The sequence below is a fragment of the Etheostoma spectabile genome, chromosome 12 (assembly GCF_008692095.1).
Source record: "Etheostoma spectabile isolate EspeVRDwgs_2016 chromosome 12, UIUC_Espe_1.0, whole genome shotgun sequence".
NCBI classification, from domain to species: domain Eukaryota; kingdom Metazoa; phylum Chordata; class Actinopteri; order Perciformes; family Percidae; genus Etheostoma; species Etheostoma spectabile.
In genome coordinates this window covers 20,391,623-20,409,438 of record NC_045744.1, presented here as the reverse complement: position 1 = coordinate 20,409,438, position 17,816 = coordinate 20,391,623, and the positions used below count along the sequence as shown (strand labels likewise).

At 40.2% G+C, this 17,816-nt stretch overlaps 1 protein-coding gene across 1 annotated transcript in view; it reads right to left on the bottom strand.

Moving 5' to 3' along the window:
- LOC116698572 (BMP/retinoic acid-inducible neural-specific protein 3) overlaps positions 1-17,816 on the bottom strand; it is a 124,480-nt gene that overhangs the window by 10,879 nt on the left and 95,785 nt on the right. The gene's annotated exons all lie outside the window — the stretch shown is intronic.

Below are 17,816 nucleotides of genomic sequence, written 5' to 3'. Positions count from 1 at the left end.
CAAGCGGGGGTGAGAACGGGTTGATGTAACAAATGTGTGTTGCCAAATTCATTTCCTTGCTTCTGATATGAAGGTGTGTGTGACTCGCACATCTCACATTTCAGACCGTCCTGCCAATCTGTATACATTTTAACATCAAAGTCCCCTGTAATGATTTTTCACTCTAAAATGGCTGAAAGCTGCTGCTGTTTCCTGTCAGCGCTCTCCCCGCAACGGACACGCGCACACACAGAAAAAAAACGGATATGAGACGTACAGGATGACCTAAATTGAGGACAGCTACACTTTCTATTGTAAGTTCAATGATAAGTTAAAGTCCAATACGTACTTTATCAAACCGTATGAATGTGTGGCCCAGGCCAGGATAGGAAACCAACTAACTAACAATGTAAAGATCAACAAGCCATTGACAGAAATGTTCAAACTTGTGAATTGGTGTGATGATGATTACCTTGTTCTACACGTTTCCAAGACTGAAGAGATGGTGTTTGACCCTCGGGGAGTCGGTGACCACAGGCCTGTGGTCATCCACAACCAATCCATAACTTGGGCCCACTCATACGAATATCTTGGTGTTTATTGACGAGTCACTAACCTGGAGCACACATGTCCACAGTCTCTGTTGCAGACTGCAGCAACGGTTGCATTTCTTAGGTCGTTTGCGGATTCATGGTGTCGATAAAAAATGTACGTGGATATTTTATCAAGCAGCCCTGGGGAGCCGGGTCAGGTACGGTATCACAGCTTGGTTTGGCAACCTCCCTGTGCAGTTGAAAACTAAACTGTTCCGATTGATTCATACTGCCTGGAAGATCATTGGTGTTAAAGAGCACTTATCCATGCCAAGTATTTATGAACAGGTTTCTTTGTGTCAAGCCGATAGAATTCTTAGTGAAGCGTCTCACATTCTGTACACAGAATATAAGCTGCTGCCATCAGGTAGGAGGTTTGGAGCTCCTCGCTGCAGACTTAACCATTTCAAAAACTTGTTTATCCCAACGTCTATTAAGCTTCTGCAGCATCCTGAACTTTTTTGGTAATGTTACTAGGAACACTCGGACCTGTCAGGCTCCACCTTCAGTACAGGATCGTTTGGGGGGGAGTGACAGTGACCGGTGTGGGTGCAGCTTACTGTCATGCACTCTCATTTATTGTATCCAAGCACATTATGCATTTTAGGAAATAGACTGGTTATATATTTTGTGCATTTAGAGAAAATAGAAAAACATAGTTGAGGTCCTGTTCGTTTAAGAAAATAGGTGGTTAAATGGAAAATGTAATTGGACAAATTCATCCAATGGGATCGCTTGTTAGCTGCATGTAGGAGAGTTACCCCAGTTGGATCATAGATGCACAGAGGATTCAAGAGTTTCACCAGCCCTTTGCCTAGTAGACTTGATAGTATGCTGATAACAGGTAACCATAGCTACCTCTCTGTCCTCTGCCTGCCGTGAGCGTTTCAGCGCCCTGTCTGCGGCAGGTGGTATCGGGGGTGTTACTTGCCGTTGGTCTATCGGTCTGCCCTGCACTGGAGCCTGCAGGCCTCTGGTTTCAGTCTGTTGGACTTAACCTCACCAGTGACGCTGTTGTATCGAAAGTACAGCTCTCTAAATAGTCTGTTGTTAAAAAATGCTACAGACTCGAAATCTAGAGGCTGTCAGAGCTCTAGCCAGTTTTAAGGCCGCTAGCCATGAGTTGAGGACTGTTTTTTTCTTATCAAAGGTAGCCTGTGGAAATGTATCGGAACCCCAGCTGCTTTAGCCCTATACAATTCATTACTGCCGCCAGGGGCAATACAGTATAAAATGGTACAGTACCCATTTTAATCATTGTACCAGTGAGAAGAAATAAAATACGTCTGTTATATCACCATTACTCAAATTCCAGTTCAGTTCATCTTTAACATACTCTCCTTCCCTCTGTCCTGCATCTGTCTTCATCTCTCTTTCCCTCTATTAATCATTCACTCACACACAGTGGCACATACACATTCATAAACGTCCATCAGCCACCTCCCCCCTATTTCTCTCTGTTTTCAAATCACTCCCGCTCTGCTCTCTCATTCTGCCTATAACTCCCCCCCCCCCCCCACACACACACACCCCTAACATCCTCAGAAGTAATCATTAGCACTGCCATCACGCTTTGGAATTTGTCTGTCTGTTTTCCTCCTTTTCCTGACATTTATGACTCCACGTCCCAAATTTATGGACAATTTGACTCACTTAAAATCTATAAGATAAAGAGGCCAGGGCTTTTTTTTCTCCCCATAATGGGTCACTGCGCCGCCCTGAAATCTCCATCTCTAGGCTGAGTTAGTGATTCATGACATCATCAAGCAGAAGCGACAGCTAAGTGACTGGCTGGCTGAAGCCTGTTCATTGAACTCTCTACAAGGACATGGGTTTAAAAAAATAAATAAAATCTGAGCCGGGATTTGAACAGTCATACGCAGTACAGTGGTAGTGGAGAGAGAAGTCAACCAAACTCAACTGCTTTTTGGTTTTAGCAAAGCTAGTATTGTGGCTCTAGGGATAACAATGTCGGCCAAAATGAAATCCAACATACATATTGGATGGATTGCCATAACATTTTGTTTTCTAATTTATGTTGCACACAGAATGATGGTTTACGACAAAAAAAGATGGCTATATGTCCAGGGTGTACCACTGTCAGCTGGGATTGGCTCCAGCCCTCTAGCGAATTGAAGGATAAGTGGCTATAGTTTATGGATGGATGGATGATAGCTTATGGATGAATGGATTGATGGATGGATGAATGGATGATCTTTTAATAACCTTCATTATTGCAACCATAGCAAAGAACGTCCCCTAACTTGAATGAAGTAGTCAGAGATGGCATATTTTGTCGTTTTTATTTGAAAGACTGTACGCGTCTATTTAAATTACCCAAATCTCTCACTAAATATTAACCTGACATGCCAGATGGTTTGTTACACAGGACCATCTAAGAAGCCATCATTGGAAACTGTCTGATGTGGATTCTGAGCAAGTCTCTTTGTAATAACATTCACCTTCCTTTGTGAGGATAATGGATATCTCCCGAGTGTACATATTTGGTACCCTGCCTGATATTTATACTTGAGATTATTGAATTGTCTTACATATACTGGAGCATCCAATGTTCTGTCCATCCTATATTCAGTTTGCATTGCAAAAAGTTTGAATTAAACATTATTTTCTGTTGCAGTTTTGCTAAGATATTGTTGTTTTTGATCCTGCGTATAATAAAAATATCCTGTGAAGAAAAAAAAAAAACATGAATCAGTTAACCCTTGCATATACTCACTGTCACTGTGAGTCCCAGCTAGATAGAATTGATGGGTTTCCAACTACCTGTCATATGTAGCAGTGAACACAGCTGTCTGGAACATCTCTCCTTCCTTAAGATGCCTTTCTTTTTGTGCAGTTCCTGTCACTTACATCTAAGTGAAGAACCTCTCATTAAATCCCACATGATTTCGCGCAACAACAACTTCAATAATCATCTGTCTTCCTCTGTGCCTTTAATTCAGTTGCAAACATGACAGGCATTAAGGTTGAAGTTGGGATGTCTTCCGGCGAATGCGGCAGAGATTTCCTTTTTTTATTCTGCGGTGACGCCGGCTGGGAGAGACGGAGCGGAAAACAGAGGGTCCAGGGCTGTCGAGTAAGCTGCTATCTCCATCACTTCAAAGTGTCTCTAGCACATTAAATGCACCATCCATCATACATCGCTGACATTGCTCACACAATAGTTAGCAGGGACGATTTTATGTTTGGCAGTCTCTACAGAGGCTCTCTATTAAAAACTAGACTTAAAGCACTTTTTGAAGTCAGTCACTGCTCAGTGGATTGATCTGTTAGAACACTGGCTCAGTTCTTTAGATAACACTTTACTTAACTAGAGTATAATTCCTACCACTACATGTGAGTATTTTAATTATATATGTATAATATAATGAAAAAAACAGGGGACAAGTCTTGATTGTGGATCTGGGAACCCTTTGGAGAAATAAAGCACATGCTTATCAAGTGTAAATGTTTTACACAGTGATGAAAACTACATCTGTAAATACTGTCAGAAAGGAACAAGTAAAAGGGGAGAGTGATTATGTGTTGAGTGATTCATAGTGATACACTCAAATTGCATTTGCTTCTTAATAAAGTAAGCTTTTAGTTTTTAGATTAGCCCATAATCCCCTAAAGACGGGCAGTTTTTCCAGAAACCTCTTACATAATTAGTTGAATCCTTCAAAAAGGACACAAGCGCTGTCTATACTTAACTTGAGCTGAACTCATAAATTCATAACTACACAGTGACTAATCTATATATTATGAGAAGAATAATTCAAGTTACATTCATCTTGGCAGAGGCAAAGGCTTCGGGATATTTACAAAATATACTACAGCTGTGTTTTATCATGTTTATATAAAAATGAACGTACTGTACATACTCACATAGGTGTATGACAGGATATCCCAAATATTAGACACATACAGTGGCTCCTATAATAGAGAAAGTGACTTCTGAATGCTGAAATAATGTTTCTTTTTTAAATGAATTCACTCATTCCACACGCTCATATTTAGTTTTGATGCATAAAACTTACATTTAGATTTACGTTAGATTTTAAATCCTAGCAGTACAAACTATGCAGCTTTTACATCAGTGTTGCCTCAGAATATGACCTGACAGACTTTTTTTTTTAAGCATAGATCAAGTGCTGACCTCGATTTGAGTATTGTATTTTTAGAACTCCATGATCTATATGCAAAATGTAGTCAGTGTATTTACATAGAGAACATTAATGGAGTTTTTTGGAGGAAAGCAGTGGGAGCTGCTTTTCACGGTACAGCAAAGGCAACTTGATAGTTATATTGATGCATGTGCTGCATTGCATACCCTCTTCATTCATTCATCTGTTTAATTAAAAGTTTGCATTAGAAAAAGCATAACTGAGGTCATTTTTAAGTACACCTGGTTAACCATACATGTATTTGCTGCATGCTTTACTGTGATGACATGGTAACATTAGTGTGTTTCCACTATTAGAGACTGCAAACATCAGTGTGCTCCAGTCTTTTTCCCCTTTAATGTTTGCTGTTCTAGATCTGCAGCGCATTATATAATATAATATGCATAATATGGAGAACCATTTCCAGGTAACTCTATTAGCCTGTCTTGCCTACATATTAAATTAGAAGAGGTGGTACACTGTTGTTGGTGTGAAAGTCACAAATAAGTTTCTTTTTACAACATTTGAAATATTTAGGCTTGTGGAGGATATCCTATCATTACATGCCAAAACGCTTACTGATCAGGTGAAACAACAAGACATTAGTGTTTCAATGTTTTTTACCCTCAGGACATGATATTAAAAGATGAAATAATCAAACAGTAAAACAGTTACTTGCAACTTAACTTTACTTAAGTAACACTACTTGGACCTGAATAATAAAAGTGGTCTACTCTTACCAATCCTGTTATATCAGTCCTGTGGTGGTGGTGTAATCTACGTGATACGCAGTGTACCCGCTAGGAATGCTCCAGGATTTCTACATTTACTACAATACTTTACTTTAGACTACACTACTGTGTCAGTCACCCTAGAGGACACTTTGTACCCAGAGCTCTCATTCAAATTCTTCACCCAAAGCTCTAGTATTCAGTGGAATACAAATGGCCCAAATGACAGCCCAGTTCCCTCTATGTCAGGCATTGCTGCAAGGGACGTCTGGCTTTCCAAGCTGAGTGATTGTAACCTGGTGCAACTAAATCCCACAAAAGACAAGCTACTTTGCACTGGGGTGGCATCATCTGGATGAAACTGAAGCGGGTCTCAGTAACGCCTGACATGTTATCACACAACCAAATCCAAACATGTGTGTCGGATTCACACTCAACATGTCCAACACATCCCCTGGCATTCCTTCTCCAACCCTTTGCCTAAGTGAGAAATGGGAATCATTTTGGTTCGGGAAACCAACATGTGGACAGGCACAACACGTCGGGGAAGTAATACTATCAGGGTGCGCTCTTGGACTCTTGCAGTTGTTTGTAACATGAAAAGAAATCTTTGGCGTGGTACCCTCAGCCTCCACCAAGCCATAAAAAGGATCAATCTCAACTAGAAGCACCATTTTCCTTCTCTATCAAGGTTGGTGAGGGGGCATAAAAGCCTTGACTTGACATAAAAGGCAGAGACACTTAGACGCTGGGAAATAAAAACAAATTGTTCAAAAGAGGAGGTGTGAAAGCCAGAGAGAGGATGACACCAGCCAGCATGATGTCTTTCACTTAATAGCTGCTTATGGCTCCTCTTTGTTGAGGAATGTCACGTTAGTGGAAATGTTACTTTCAGTATGCAAATTGCATATTTGCAGTCATACAGACATAGAAGAGCACCGTTCACACCGTTCAAATCACAGACACACACACCTATTCTTTCAGAGAACTAAGAGGTGGTCCCTGTCACGAGGTTAATACACACATTGGAGAGCTCAACAAAAGCATCCTGAACCTAACAGCCTGTATATAAGCTGCATTTAATACCAACCAGATTATGCAAATATGTCAGTGTCAGTGAGTGTGTGTTTGTGTGTGTGTGTACATGCATGGGTTTGCTTTTGGGACCTTTTTGACTACACTTGCAAAATAATAAAACAACAAATTTTGGACTAATCTATTTTTGCATCATCAATTACAGATGTGTGTCCAATCAGCTTCATCTGTACTGCCAGTGAAAAAATGTACCGTGTTCAGAAGATACTACATCAAGCAAGAGTAAGTAGGAAAGTTAGCAGTAATTAGGGAATGAATGAGACGCCAAAAATAAGTATAAACAGACAGACAGATACAGAAGCACATAAACAAACCACACAAAGAATAGTGTCGGTGCATATTACGTACAAAGTATAGAAGTATGCCCTTTTAACCACATTAATGCCGGTGTGTACATTAATATAAATAGAATTACACATTAAAAGTTAGAAAGAGGTATTGCACTGTGCCAGAAGTTAAACAAGTGCAATTAGTCCAGTAAGGGAGTCCAATCCAGTAAGAACGCGGCATGCAGCCTCTCAGATGCAAATAGATGTTATTATTCAGTTCTATACCATTAAAGGTTAATATTCCCTTTAACGACACAGGGGAACGGGTTTAAGGGTGAATGAAGGGAAAATATCCTCTCAGAGTCTAGTGGAGTCTAGTTAGGAAATGATGTGTGTGTGGTGTGTTTTGTGTGTTGTGTGTGTGTGTGTGTGTGTGTGTGTGTGTGTGTGCGAGAGAGTGAGTGAGTGAGTCTCCGTTTTCTATCTGACCACAGTGACAGAAAGAAGGGTACAGGTGGGTAATCAATACCAAAAACCTGATCTGCACATATTAGTAAGGCCCTACCCTGCAGACACCTGCAGAGGAAAGCGAGTTTGAAACCAATCAGTTTATTTAGAAATATAAGTACAAATATGAAATGTACATTAATATCTCAGCAATATCTACAACTACCTTGTAAATATAATGCAAGAGTTAAAAGTGTTCGATCATTTAAAGTCTTGTAATTTTCTTTCAGAATGATTCACCAACTGCAGAGCATGTTGCCTCAACATTACAAGCTACAGGAAAACATAAAGCAAGAAAAATTCCAAAAGTGACATTGACTGTCAAACATGTAACCGTTTTAGTTGTCAACAAAATTATTACATTAGATCAGTAAGCAGTGAAACAACTCATTAAACTATTGATTTCTTCTTACTTTACTTCTGACTCACTAGCTCACTTTGTTAACTCACACACAACCACTCACAAATGATCTCAATAAAACATTCAGCATAAACACAAAATCATTTACATTCATACAAGTCCTTCCTTTTTATCCAATCAACCTTTAAGTAAAACCCCACACAGTAAGCCTTAGGACCTCCATGGCCTACTTCTTGTCTGCATGAGTGAAATCGTTACTCTTTCTTCTCACCATGGCACTGTATTATCCTCCAGGTCAAGTTTGGCCGGCCCTAGCTGAAACAAACACCTTAGGAGGCCACTGTGCCCTAAGCCCAGCTGTTTGAAGATGAACTACCTCCCTGACTCCAGCTGAGAGATCAGAAATGGATAATGGATTTAGGCTAACACGGAGAGAGGGAAGGGGGGGGTTGTCACTGCTTTCACCTGGGGGCAAAAAAACCTCTCGCTCGTTTTTTTTTTTTTTTCTCCTTCATTTATCTGTGGAGGGCTGACAGAACACATATGCTCTTTTCAGTAATGTTCTGCTTCACACTTGCACGGTTACATGCATTTGGGAGCTGTCCGGGAAAGTGCAGCCTTGCACAGTCAGCCGCTGGGAGCTGCCCAGGATAAAAAGAAAAAAAAATAGTTTTGCTCCAGTGGAGCAACCGAAGGTTGCTCAAGGACATTTTAACAGCGGTTGCTAGATAACGGGAGAACATTGGTGGTGCAGTTCCACTGACATCCACCATGATTGAGATATTGTCTGAAGATGTGACATTGCAGGGTATTATCGCCTGCAGACTATTGGGTGTCGCTGTGGGGATCACATTTGAGGGTATATGGATGAAGGATGTGGGACATCACTGTCAAGCAGCACTGATTGTGTGTGTGTGTGTGTGTGTGTGTGTGTGTGTTAGTGTGTGTGTGTGTGTGTGTGTGTGTGTGTGTGTGTGTGTGTGTGTGTGTGTGTGTGGTGTGTTAGTGAGGTAGGAAGGGGACTGAAATGTTACCATCCAGTGTTTGTCCATGCTTTACTGTCTGCAGACGACACTTCATTTGTAAAACAGATGTTTATGTACCAGTATGCCAGTTGAACTATGTCCAAACTACGGCATCCAAAAAAACCCATCTGTTTTCCAGGAAACTAGAGCCATTAAATGTTATGTTAGTTAGTTAACTACAATACTTTCACTTTCACAGGCAGACAAAAACAGCTTGTAGGCACCATGGTTCACCAAATGTACTCGCCGTGTATTTTAAAATAATAAAAACATTCACTATGCTTCAAAAGCTGCAGAAAGCCATTTCCGACGGCTGTATCTAACAATTGTAACTTCTGACTCTGAAAATCACATCTGCTTGCACTGATTGGCCATGTGTGGAGAACTCTCTCACTCCCATTTTCCACAAAACTTCCCTTTTTGAAACTGTCCGAGGTTATGCCCAATTATCCCATTCATATGATCGTTGCTGCAAGAACTACCTTAAAAAAACTTAAGTCCAGAAACCAAATGTCACATCTTCCATATTAAACGAGTAGAAATAAAACAAGACATATGGTGTAACCAGCACCCAGCCTACAGTTTGGAGGTCTTTTTAGTGACTCCATCCAGAAGGTCTTCAGTGATTCCTGAATGCAGGCTCACCAGCGGCTTGGTACTTGCGTTACTCTTCTCCAGATCTATTTTGTCTTGAGGTACACAACTTTTTTTTGTTACTTTGTAGGTGAAGAACTAGGTGAAACACTATGAAGGTTTTCCAGGAGAAGTCTGAAATGAGCGCCTTTATCTCCATATCTAAACGCATAGGCACCAATAATACTGAGCTCCCATGTGTGCAGACTGCCAGTAGGATACATTCATTTAAAATGAAACATTGCACTTGGTGCTAAGTGGAGCACCAACTGTGTGATTGGTTATGTCGCTGTCGGTCCCCTGCTCCATTGATTCTTAATTTCTCACGAAGCTGATTGCGGTTACATGTCAGTTAAACGTTTCATTTCCAATCCTATCTGTATTCGTGAGAAGTGACGCTGTCCTGAGTTGAAAGATAGCCTACTTTACGGCTTTATTATTGAGTTAATAGGCGTGTTTGTTCGTTTCGGCTGCTGTCCATTTCCTAAGGTTCAGAAATGCAAACATTTTTTGACTACTAATTTTTTTAAAGGGCGTGCGTCCGTGTGCACCCACGGAGGAAAACATAAATCGGCACCTATGTCTAAACAATATCTTCCCACTTTCAATTTTCAGTCTACCTTCCAGTTTGGCTGAACAACTATAAACCACTTGTTTCCTAGTATAACCTGCCCTTACCCACCCAAAACTTACATTACTGTAGCATGTTACTGAGCAATGCATTAATGGCCAATACTGGCTGGGTAACATGATAAAACAAATGATCAACCCTACAAAATACATTAAATCACAGCCTTGATATGCTTGTAAACAGAGAAGACGTATTTGTTAATCAGTCCTTTGACTCTCTTTATCTGTATGAGTGTGTAAACCTTCTATTTTATAACCACACAGAGAGCAAAGGAAGATGAGAAAATGTTCTGATGTTGTATTACCTAATTCCTCCTCTATTTTACTTGCTGTCTCTTATCATTATTTGCTTATTTATGCTATGTATGGTATTTAGGGTTATTTTCTCTTTTTCAATCTGCCATCCTTAGCTAACAATACACAGTATTCCATCAGGCATACGACCATAGTCATCAATTAACAATTTGTATAATGCATTGTGCATGAGTGACTTGCAATTATGTTTTCATGCTCTGTTCGCCCAAAGGAATATGGAAATTATGTCTTTACTTATTTCTTCGGTACAGGATAAAAACACATTTTTACTGTAAGTCTGTTTAGTTCCACTCATCAGCATGTAAGAAAGCCTGCAGCAGCCACCCTATTATTAATAAAGGATAAGTGGAGGGCGGTTGCATGATGGCAAACCCCTACTTAACCAGTGCAAAGCATTACTTCAATTGCAGACCCTATACATTAGGGGAAGTCATTCTTGGGTCTGATGGCTGTGCCTAATAATGTGGCATTAACCTTGAATACTCTCAAGGTCTCAGATAGCAAAGGGAACCCAGATGGGCCAAACGCTGCGTTCGTCTGCAGACAGATGGGTTTTAACGGTGCACCCGCTCAAGCTGCAAACGATCTCAAGTTATAGCACCACGCTGTTTATGTATCTCTTTTCTTTTTTTTTCTTTTTTTTACACCTTTTACATTATCACTGAGTTTTTGAGTGTGAAGGTTATGAAGCCAAATGGATAAGTAGGCTATCTAACAGAACGGGCAGCAATTACAGCAACAGCATCACGGAGATGACTTAAATTGGAGGCACTTTACATGTTCATATTTAGATTTTAAACAGCACTTTTGATTTGTGAAAAATACATTCCATATGCTCAGTTAAAGCAACTGGAATTTGAGCAATCATTTGAGCATTATCTAAAATGATGCAGAACATGTATTTGTGCATGTGAAATGCTAAATGCATAATGGTGGTCAACTGTATCTCAAGGCAAAAAAAAACAAGAAGACTTCAGTTAGTGCTTTTCTCTCTTGTAATTCATGTTTAACTAGCGCAGTGCCAATTGAAAACTTCACACGGGACAATTTGCTTTCTTGGGTGCTGAGCAATACACCTGCCACCTGCATCTTGTTTGACGCTGTAACAATTAATGTAGGTCTCTTCTTAATACACTACACAGTGTGTACATAGTGCACTACCAATAAATATGTCCTGTAGATCTAAAGAGCTCGCACTTGACATTGCACGTCCTTTGGAACTCAGCAATACACCTGACAAGTGGGAAGTCGATCGGATTAGTGATTGTCAAGAAAATCGAAGGACAGACTGACAGACTCCTTCCATTTTAATGAGATTTCCCAATGAGTTTTAGTCATCTTAACCACGTCGCTAAAACTCAGACATTCTTGAATCCCGGAAGATGAATTCCATGACTATTCATCTAGCAGCACGATGTGGTTGATTCTTTGGATTCGGAGAAGTTGTTTCTGCACAATACAAACATGTGTTCATGTTCCCCATAGGCTGTATTGGGGAACATGGCTTTTCATTTAGTGCCATCATCAGGTCCAAATTTCAAATTGCACAATACTTTGATTTATGACCAAATATCTGCGAAATATAACATGTTGCCATTGGTATTTTTATCATGGTTATTTGGGTCTACTCTGTAAATACATCTACTGCATGTCTGTGCGTCCTGGAAGAACAGAAGATCCTTCTTCTTCTTCTGTTGTTCGTCCTGAGATTTCTCCCTTCCTCCTGTTTGCCACTTCCAACCTAAAGGCAGCTACTATTCTGGGTATATTTTCAGGCGTCAGTTGTTTTGTTCCCTAATATTCTGCATCTTCTAAAATCTGCAAAGCTCATTGAAGCCTTTTAGTCTAGTAGCCAGCCCATAGAGCCCCATTGTGAACCCGGAAATGTTGAGTACACCAAAGTTTTATTGCAGAAATGTGAAGTATGGGTCCCCAGTATACAGAAAATGACGGATGCTAATTTGCATATGTTGAGCAATTTGCATAGTTAGCATAATTAGCATTAGTAGCTTAATCGTCCAGTTTGACCACATATTTTGCACTGTATGGCCAATTTCTACAATATGTAAGTGGTTTTAGAGGATGCTGATTTCTTTTCTGGCATTTTGAGATTTCAAAGAGCTAATTTTAGGACTTATTGTGATTTATTTAGGTAAGTTCCAATTACTTTCAGGCGTAATTATAGGTTATTTTATGTTAAACACAATCTTACATTTCAGAATTAGCAGAATTGGCCAGGTCGACACTAGATTTGCACTGTGCCATCAGTTTCTACAATATTGGAATGATTTAAGAGGTTTAAGAGGACGTTAAATTCAATTCTGGCACTTTCAGACTTCAAAATGGTAATTCTATAACAAATTTGGATTCATTTAGACACATTTTTTATTAACTCAGGACGTTTAGGTTATTTTCATGGTAAACACTATAACCTTACATTTCAACTCTTGCTCTTTGATGTGAATGTTGATGACCTAAATTTGTTGACATTTTTTGAGGTTAGGTCATGTTTTCCTGCAAATAAGATGTGGCAGCTAGCTGTTGTAGTTGTAATAAGTATGTAGTAAAGCAAGGGAGCATAGTCTAGTTTTAAAGTAGTTGAAACATTTTTTATTATGGAAAACGTAATCATTAAAGAAAGTAGTTTCACCAAATAGCATATCATCCTTAAACAGAACGCCGCCGTTATTAGCTCATAGCCATATCGAACAAGCTAATCACAAACCACCAAAACTTTAAGGAACAATAATTTTTGGTACAACATAACTTAAGTTGTGTGCTCTGCAACAGAGCTTGTTGGTAAACGATCTGTCCTGCGCATGTGCAAGATGTTCACGCATGCACAGATGATACCATGATGAACGTGGATTTATGACCTTACGATACTGCACAATCTGTTCCCGTAGATAGTTAAAGAAAGTCCTTTCCCACCGCCACTGGAAAGCTAACTGTAGTTTAGCTGACAGCTAATTCAGCTAACCACCAGCTGAGAAAGCATGTAAAAGACCCCAAAACTGAAAAAAAACTGTTGAAATATATAACAGCTGTTACGTCAGTTCTACTTGTGCTCATTTAAGGAAGTTTTTCCTCGCCACTGTTGCACTGTTGCTTGCTCTGGAGGAAACTACTAGAACTGTGGGACCTACTCTATCTGTAAAGTGTCTCGAGATAACTCGTTATGAATTGATACTATAAATAAATTGAATTGAAATTTAAAATACAATCACTCGAAACATGGTCTTTATTATTACTGTAAAATCTTAGTTTAGCTGTAGCTGCTTTTCGTACTGTTTACTTTGAATAACGTTATTTTAGGCTGAATCAAACTGTCAGCTAGTGATTAGTCAAAATAGCTGTTAGCTAAATTAGCATCAGCTTGCCGGGTGCAGGCTAACCGTTCTCTTAGCTAATTCATGGTTCCAGTCTGCCATACCCAGCCACCAGATGTTGTCATTGCGTCCCAGCTCATTATCGTGGTTTTGGGCCATCGTCTGGGACAAGTGGTGCATCTTGCAGCCAGCATAGGACGTCGGCTTAATTGTTACGACACCCAAACATTTGTTGTCTTTGACAGATATTTGCAGGTGTCTGCAAAGGACCATGAGAGACATAGAGAGCAGGAAGAGCTCCACAGAGTACAAGCTCTCATTGACTACACCTCTACCTAGTCGAGACAAAGTCTTGAAAGACAAGCACAACAAACAAAGGCTGAGCAAACTCCTGTGTACTTTCAATGTAGGAAATAATATCATGATGGTCAGTAAAGCTGACAGCATTGCCACTCATGATGAGGCGGATATATCACTTATAACTTACATGTTGTCAGACATGGGGCTTCAACTGTTCACATTCTCAGTGATGACACAGATGTCTTTGTGCTTTTTTGCTTTAATCGGTGTTAGAAGGCTGGTATAATAACTAACCTACAGATAAAATGGCACAATTTCAGCATAAATGCCATTGCAGAGAATCTGGGTGACCAATGTGGTTCCATTCTGGCCATGCATGCTCTTTCGGGATGTGATTCCACCTCATATCCTGTTGGGAAGGGAAGGTTCTGCACTCAATGCCATAAGAGTCGTTCCTGGTAAGCTTCTCCACTGCATTGGAGAGGCAGAAGCCCCAAAGTTACAGATCACAAAAGCAACAAGGGCTTTCTTTCTGGCTCTGTACAATCAGAGGAACTTTGTAACCTTGAATGCAGCCAGGTATGGAATTTACCAAAAAGCGCCAAAGGTCCCCAGCACTGAAGTCACTAGCTTGCCTTCATGGAAGACGTGTCCCCCTACAGGCACTGCTATGGAAAGCAGCAGACCATCTTTACTATCCTCTTCTTTTCTGTCATCATCTTCTCCAGACCCTTCATCCCTCTCTTTGTGCTCTTTGGGGTTGTATAAGTATGATGCAGCACACACCATCATTGCCTTTGCAGAAACACTAACTGGTAGGCCTACAGGCCAGACCTACAGCTGTACAAATGCACTTTGCTGATGTGCAAGGTTTCAACCCGGCTTTGCAACCACAGCTGACAAGTAACAAAACAGGAGGAACAACTGGACTTGAATCCTGGGTGGGCATAATCAGTTCCTCTCCTTCCTTTAGGCCCATAGTCTTATCCCATCCAAAATAAGGAGATATCCACAGCTGGTGGATCAGGCTGATGAGGCTGCCTTTTGTTAATTAATTGTGAGTCATAGCAGTATGCTTGAAGGTGGTAGCCAATGTGTGCTTTGTGTAGTGCGGAGGTAAGGCCCTCTGGTTAGCCTTGCGTCTGGCGGGCTGACTCGGTTGGCCCAGACTCAGTTTTAAGCTTCAGCTTAAGTACCACCCTGAAAACAATGCATCAACATTCACAAAAGCACTCATGATTCTGAAATGTAAGATTGTGTTTACCATAAAAATAACCTATAATATGCCTGAAAGTAATTGGAACTTACCAAATAAATCACAATAAGTACTAATATTAGCTCTTTGAAATCTGAAAAAGCCAGAAAAGAAATCAGCATCCTCTAAAACCCCTAAAACCACTCACCCTATTGTAGAAATTGGCCATACAGTGCAAAATATGTGGTCAAACTGGACGATTAAGCTAATAATGCTAATTATGCTAATTATGCAAATTTCTCAACATATGCAAATTAGCATCCGTCATTTTCCGTATACTGGGGACCCCATACTTCACATTTCTGCAATAAAACTTTGGTGTACTCAACATTTCCGGGTTCACCTAGTTGGCTACTAGACTATTTGGGAGCAACTAAATTAACTTAAATATCAGATTGTTTTCAACTGTTGCTGATTTCTTATTAAGGGTTATCAGTCTAAAAGTTTCCTTTTTTAGTGTCAAATGTCAGTTTGAGTTTCAGGTGTTCTCAGAAGCATTATCTGCCTGAACTGACTGAAGAACATGCTGAACGATCTGATTTTTTTTCCCTCCGCTTTCAGCCTAAGGAAAACCATTTTGTTTTTCAATCCTTGGGCGCATTCACCTTGTGATTCTTACAAGCTGTGCTTTTAAATTACTGTTCCTTTGAACGCAGCAGGTGAAATATTTCTCTTGCTCTAAGTTTGTTGCGTATATTTGATGTTTTTTATTAACCTTGATCTGTTACTTGCTTGATAGTAAACCTTTTATAAAATGTACTTCTCTTGAATCCCCAGCAACCCCCCACAGTCACAAACATAAAGGCACTCATGCAGTCACTAATACACTCTGCCTCTGTTAAAGACTTCTATGGGTACTTACCCAACACACAAGTACGCACAAAAATCACCCTCCTGGTAACATAAATCATCCTCTTTTTCACCCATGGTCAATTATATAACAATTGAAGTGTTGATGCTAAATTTAGTCTCTATTTTTTTTATCAAAACACTTTTATTTTTCTGCAATGCCAGCCTTTTATTCAGCCTATCAGACCTGTCCTTTGGCAAGCATGTTAGCAATTACAGGTGATAATGTCTCTTCTCAATGAAAAGCTCATAGTGAGCTATTAATCTTTGTCCTTTCAGTACAGTAGGATGTTTGCAAAAGGCTTGGGCTGCATTGAGCTCTCTGTACCAAAGCAATGGGGATTACCTTGTTCCCTGTGGGGGCTGGAGGGTCGGGAGAAAGAGAGGCCGATTTAAAGAGATTGGCTGAAAGAGAGATCGCTGCAGGAGATCTGGCATGCGTTAGCGATGGCTACTTAGAAGCTAAACTGAAGAATTGAAAAAGACTCGTCTTCCTCCTCCCACGCTTAACCTTTTACACAGACGGAAATAATTATAAATCCCAATGACGGACCCATTGTGAATTTGTGAATAGCAAATGTGGTCCCAATTATCTCCGACCAATAAGGTGTCACTGCTAAGGTGAGTAATGAGGGGTTATACAGTACATATCTGTCATCTGGTGTGAAATGAAAGGTGATCATCTTATCATAATGACTTGTGTCCGACTGAGTAACTGGCTGATGTAAACAGATATAAACTGTTAAATGAATCAGCTGCTTCATTAATGAAATCACAGCTTACTGAATGACTGAGACACTAATTGTTTAAGCTGCCTTCATAGTAGGTTTGGCTCATGATGGAACAGCCAGTGAATGTAGAGTCTGCTTCTTATGTTAAGGCTTACAGACTGGAGCAATTTCCCTAAAACAGCTGTAAAATCTGATATGCACTGGGTATTAGCTGCATTCTATAATATTTACACACAGTGCAAGTCAACTCTTAAACAGCAGACAAGTTAGAACGTTTTTTAATCTACATCGGACACATAAAAACATTTTATTTCTGTTTTACTTTGTGAGGTTAATTTTCATAATGTTAGCCTGCTATCCCCCGTTTGTTACAGCTTAATGGAAACATCCACATTCCGTATGTACATCCCGACTGACCAAAATGCACACATCAAGGAAGATTTTAACACATATGCAGTATGCAGTTGACAACGCTTAAGCATGTTTGATTGTTTGGGTTTAGTGAGACACAGCAACTCCAGTTCAACAAAGGCTGAATGCATGTTTTCAACTGTTCCACCCACTATTCATCTTACTGGGAAACCATAATCCTCCCAAAGGATTGCTCTAAAAGTCATTGGAGGCTTTTTGAACAGCTCATCTGTGTCTCGCCTTGTGAGCTATTTTAAAGCTTTAGAGCGTAACTTTTTTTATGTTAATGAAGTCCGTTACATTCAAACAATTGCCAAATAAGTTGATACAAAGCTAATTAAGACCATCAGCTTCACACAACTCTCTCTGTATTTCTCAGTGTGGCAATGCTTAGAACATGGAGTCGTCCGGTGACTTTCCCTCGCAGAAACCCGAGTGAAGATAATTACCTCTTCTGAAAAGTCCCTCATGTTTTTTATTCCACCGTGTCCTCCTTGGCTACAAGTCACTGTGGGGAGGAAGGGTGGGGGCGCGTGCGCGATTACGGAAGGCTTGTGTCACGTGGATGCAACAACAGTGGTGTTGTCATTACTTTGAATTCCTCATGGGGGCGACAGAAACTACACATGATAGCTTT